The sequence below is a fragment of the Drosophila arizonae genome, chromosome 2, assembly GCF_054131065.1.
Source record: "Drosophila arizonae isolate 15081-1271.41 chromosome 2, UAZ_ARI_1.0, whole genome shotgun sequence".
Classification (NCBI taxonomy): Eukaryota; Metazoa; Arthropoda; class Insecta; order Diptera; family Drosophilidae; genus Drosophila; species Drosophila arizonae.
Genome location: NC_142922.1, coordinates 23,519,421 through 23,525,503, shown reverse-complemented (window position 1 = coordinate 23,525,503; position 6,083 = coordinate 23,519,421).

Below are 6,083 nucleotides of genomic sequence, written 5' to 3'. Positions count from 1 at the left end.
CACACATGCACACACGCACACATATTTCAAAGACATTGCTCTGCTGGCATTGCATACTTTCACTAACTTGGCTAAAGTCAAGTTGAGTCGCGTCGCATCGAGTCGAGTCGAGTCGTCAGAGAATTTGCATGCCAATGCAGAAGGGCGCTCAGTTATTCGCTCATTCAGTCATATGCGACATTGCATGACATATAAAATTGTGGAATAGAAAGAGGCGGAGCACAAAAGGGGGAGGGCCGGAGCGAAAACTTTACGAGTAGCAAATACACTTAAAAAGTAATAAAATATTTTATTAGAGCGCACAAAATGGAAGGCGAACGCCACAAATGACACAGCAGCAATTGAAACTATGAGAATGCAGTCAAAAATATGCAAATAACATCTCTTTGCATAGATGGAACTTTGGCAAATTGAAAAATATGGAAACGCATTGCACAAGCGCTCTGTAAATCACCCGCAGTGACAAATAAAATATTCATTAGGATTTAACACCAAACAACGGCTTATCATGTCTTTGATTAGCCACCCAGAGCCACAGCCACAGCCGCAGACACAGACACAGCCACGCCCATACCCACCGCCACATCGAGCACATGATTCACTAATCAATAATGTGCCGGCTCGGCTCGGCTCACATGCCACAGCCGCTGGCGCTACTTAAGCGTCTCAAGAAGTTAATTTCGTTGGGGCAAAGGCAGTCGAGTTAAGTGGCCCGCAAGCCAAAGTCAACCCAGCTCAGTCAGTCGGCAGCCAGCAGGCAACAACTGGCAACTGGCAACTGGCAGTGGCAACTGGCATGGCTGGTAATGTGCGTGTCACAGCGGGCTATTGGTGGTTTGATGGCTTGGTGGTTTGCTTGTGGCTCAGATGCGCCATTTGCCAGTTGCCGCCCACAGACACAGTGCTATCAGAGCTATCCGGCAACGCAGTTCATCAATCAAATCACTGGCTGTTAGTCAAGCAGTCATGTGATTTGATTGATTCACGCTAAAAATCTGCACTCCAACACTTGCACAGTGAAGCATCTCTATGGCAAACATATGTCAAAACAGCCAGCTTATTTAGCATGCCTGAATTGATTGCGTCTTTCCTGGAAAAGAAACAGACTCAAGTCTTATACTGAGCATGCTGATTGAAATTGGCTTATTTCATTTAATGCGGCTTAGTTTTATTAAATTCTTGTGCCATACGTTATACGCTAGTTTGACTGTATAGCAAGTAGCCAAGCTAGGCATCCAGTCAGCCAGGCAGCCATCCAGCCATCCAGCCATGCAGCCAGTCAATTCATCCTTGTCGCTGGCATTTAGCGGCGCTGCCTTTGCATTGTTTATCCTCAGTCAGCGCCGGAGACTGTGGCGCAGACTGAAAGTGCAGCGGTGGCAAACAATGTTTCAACCGCAGCTGCCAGTTGCATTGATTTTAGAATGCGTCTGCCACCGAGACTCTGGCGGCAAGAAATCTATAGAGTCTTGCCACAGCTTCAGCTGCGAAATTTCGCTTGGCGACAGCTACTTAAGAAGATCCTTGAATGCCATGAGATATTCATTTGTCACATGCCCCAGGCAGCATTATAAATTATTTACACAAGACATACATACACACACACACACACACATACACACACACTATCCCAGCCCCAACAGTTCCCTTGCTGGCATTTGGCATACAAAGCTGTTACGTCAATGAAATTGCCCGAATTTTATGTCCAATCAATAAATACTCGCATATCGAGTGACGGCTACGTGTTGGCTGCCTCAATTTATTAGATATTCATGCAACATTAACATGGATTTTTATTAGTATCATTTTTTGAAAAGGGTTTCTAGCAGCCAGGGCAACCAGCCCAACACTTGCAGTTGGACAATATTACAAGGGCCCGGCTAAGGCTACTACTAAAGGCTTAGCACTGGCTAAGCGAATTTATTGTGCAGCCACCTTTGGCAATAAAAATAAAGGCAACAAACAAATGAAACTTGGGTCGAATTAAGGTAACACTTGAAGATACCTCTTAAGCATAAATATGGGTCAAAATATAAAAATATTTTGTATGTAAATTTAAGTAAGGTGAGTTGAGATTCTATTGGCATATTAGTCAAAAACTTAAAAATATATACATTTTTTTGTTTTAATATAATAATTATTTGATTACTATGTTATAATATGTCAATTTTCTTTTTTGATGTTTTAAATTAATATTTAATTAATATTTCTATAAAAATATACATATATTCTCCACACTGAATGCATATGCCTTCTCTTATTTTTATTGGGTTATAGGGCAGCACAGGGCAAACAGGTATAAATAAAAAGGCAGCAGGTTTGCCCTCTGGAACTCTGGGCTGTGTCAGGTGTACGTGACTGTTGCCTTCAGATTAGCCAACGATCCCAAAGGTAACCAGCTGTTGTAGTTGTGCAAGGCATAAAAAACAACAACAACAATAAGAACAACAACAGCAAATCAATACGGCCCTTTGATTGGCACTTTGAAATTTAAAACATAAAAACCAATTGGGTCGATGTCTAGTTAGCTTTAGTTATACATATGCATACGTACATACGTGTGTGAAAAGCTCTTAGGTGATATAAAAATGTTATGCTTAAATAATGATAAATTTATTCAGATGACTATTGCAGTTCGTAACAATTTATAGTCTAATAATGAAATGAAAGTGCTTTTGCGTTAAATCAGCCATGAAAGTATCTTCGTTGCAGTCGCCGTGCGCCACTTGCCAAATTATTATTTTAATCCTTTCACTCGGATGCCCGAACTGTTAAACTAGCTTATTAATTCCATAAAATTCGTAATCTCTTTAGAACGGCACAGCTTAAAGTGTACTTGTAGGCCTTCAGCTGGCTTGAATTAATTAAACTTGCCTTGTTAGACAACTGGGGGGCGTTTTGCGTGGCTGTTTAAACAGCCTCTGAACTTCCTTCAGATCCACCTTAAGCGGCGCCACAAAGTGGGCCGTAATATATTTCGTTTGTAGGCAGCTCGGTGGTAGCTCGGCCCAAATCATAACCAACAAGTGTCTCAACTTTTACTTTGAGTTCCAGGTCCCATCCTCTTGGAATGATTGCGAGTGCGAGTGCGAGTGCAAACATAGGCGACCCTTTGGCCGGCTCAAAATGTCTCACGTTTCAGCCACTTCTCTACCATAATTAGAGCCAAGAGCAATTTGGAAAACACTTGATGCTGGCAATTATAAAGTTGAACAACATTTTTCTTTAGCTGTTTCGCCTGGCGACTCTGGCGAGTCTGGTGAGTCTGGTGAGTCCGGGCTTTTGCCCTGCCAGCGCTTCCGGCTGCAAGTGTAATTAATTAGTTTTCAATTTCGCTCAGCTAAATATGCATAATTTATGTGCCGGTGACTGGCCTGCTGCAGGAGCAGCTATGCAGTGTCCAGCATCCAAAGGGCCGTAATAAAATTTACTAGCTATTACTGAAGTTCCCGCTTAGCAATATTTTTTTACAACTTATATTTTTGTTTTCCTCCGTACACCCTAATATGTTAGAAGAAAGGGTTGTTTAGGTTAAGAATAATATTAACTTAAATAATTTAAAATAAATTGATATCTATATTTATTTAAAATAAATTTATAAAATAGAGATAATTATAAAGAAAAACTAAAAAAAATTAAAAATATATTTTTTTATATACATTTAAGGCTTCTCACATATGTTTCTAGGGTAACTTCTCACTGCTCAATGCATTGCCGAATTTTTCCTGTTCGCTGTGCGAAAATTGCTTTTCCCGTTTGAGCTGCGCCGTGCGACAATCGCAAGGGCAACACCGGCAGATGCAGCTGCAGTCGCTGGTGTCGCTGGCTGCGCTTCCTCCATTTCCGTAACAAACATTTCCGTTTCACATTGTTGCAAATTTATTGTTTCCTTGCGGTTTTTAAAATCACCCAGGGACTGGCGCTGCTCGCTCCTAAAAGCTAAATGGCTAACTTTAGCAACATCTCATACTTGAACTCAAAGGATGGCAATATCCTTTACGACAGCAGTGATTAACAATGCTAACGCCAGGGCCATCAAAAGCTTTTAGCCGAAAAAAAATGAGAAGAGCTGGCTAAAATAGAAGAGCGAAGCAAAGCAGATAAAATAACAAGCCGACAGTCGGGCGGATGTGCTGGCGCTGTCTCACGCAATGGCTGCTGACGTCCGGCCGGAAATACGCATTTAGCTGCATGTAGAATTGCTACTTTTTTGTCAACAAGCAAATTATAGGAGCATTTCTTATTTTGGCCGCCGTCTTGGCTATGAAAAATGAAATGGTCGTTGCTAATAAATCATTTCGGCAAATTCCAAGTGAGCGAGTTTTTTTTCTTCTACCGCTGCCAGCGCCACTGCCGCCAACTGTTTGTACTTATTTCCGTTTCCGTTCGCCGGCTAGCAAGTCACCGCAAAACGCGGCCATTTTTCTATAGGTGCCCTTTGCCGTTACAAATATATATGTATATATGTGTGTGTATGTATACGTGTATATGCAAAATACGAGCATTTTCTGCCCCGTCATTTCAACTGGCATAATTAATTACCAGAGCGCGCACATTTCCCAGCGGCATCGGCGATGTCGTTGCGTGTGCCAAGGCAAACGGCAGACGGCAGACGGTGTACGGTGTACGGTGTACGGTGTACGGCGTATGGCAAACGGTGCTAGGCCCTAACCTCAATGCTTCCACTTGACAATCAACACCCCGGAAACGGGCCCCGGCCTCAGGTGCGGCTGTTGCTGACAGCTGCCTGAGAGTTAAACGGAAGAGAATATGAAAGCAAAAAATACGCGGCGGTAATTGGACGCCTTTAATTATATGAATTAGCGCTGGGCACAGACAAGGCGTGACCAGGATTATTGTTAAGTGATCGAAAATTTGATTAACTGCATTTGGCAGCCTAGAAATGTGCACCGCACGCCTCCAATTAATTAACTTGAACTTTGTGCATCTCTATTAGATCCACATGTAAAAACTGACGCGCTTTGTATTTACATATGTACATATATTTTTACACAGTTAATACTCAAATGGGAATGTGTCATTCACACGGCTGCGTAAATTAGCACCAGTCTGGCAACGCCATGCACGCGCTTATGCATGCGAAATTGCTTCTTGCGCTTTGGCGATAATCTGTTTATTTTCATTGAGCCGAATCAATGACTGCTTTTGGCGCTTTAGCAAACAACACTTTTCAATTAGAGCTCCATGCACTGCCAGGCAGACTCATCCGTCCTACTGCCAGTCATTAGAGCAATGCAACTCAATTAGACGCCGCTGGGCTCCCAAAAAGGATGCAATGCAGCAAACGCAATATGCTGGTGCCGAAAAAACACTTTAATAGGTGCCTACATGCATGTGTGTGTGTGTGTGGCATGGGGGTGTGTGTATGCAGTCGTGCACATTTGACACCATGAAATTGAGTGAGCTGCACGACTCGACAGTCTACACTTGCAAGAGGCAAAGGAGCTAGCTACACACATACATATGTACATAGTTTCTCCGGCTTAGTCACGATTTGTGTGTGCTGAATAAATGGAGAAGAGCGCCTCAATCGTATGTATATGAGTTATCACCTCGAGCACATTGATTTATGCAGTCGCCGAGAAAACGACCCGCATGGCTGCTGAGATAAGAATTAATTGGCAAGTGCAGTGCGCAAATAAATTGCATAGCCATGCAATAGGCGGGGGTACAGAGGGATGAATCGATGCATGAATATAGCAACCGGTCGCCGGCAGCCGTCAGCCGACAGCCGGCAGCAGGAATATGCACTACTGTGGCCGCAATCCACCAGAGCAGCAACAACCTGCATTTGCAATGCTAGTCCATGCTGTGGGGCAGCGGCAGCCCTTTGCTGCGCTGCGCTGCGTTGCGTTGCGTTGCTCTTAATGTAAATGTGACAAATGTTTTACGACTGGCTGCGCCTGCATCGGCGATGACTCCTGTTGACTCTGGGCAAACACCTGTAAATGGGTTTATGCCACAGCACATATAGTACAGTATACATCCCAACACGCACATACACAGACACACACACACACACTCAGATAGATACACCACCACCAACTAGCTCCGTCAGCTTG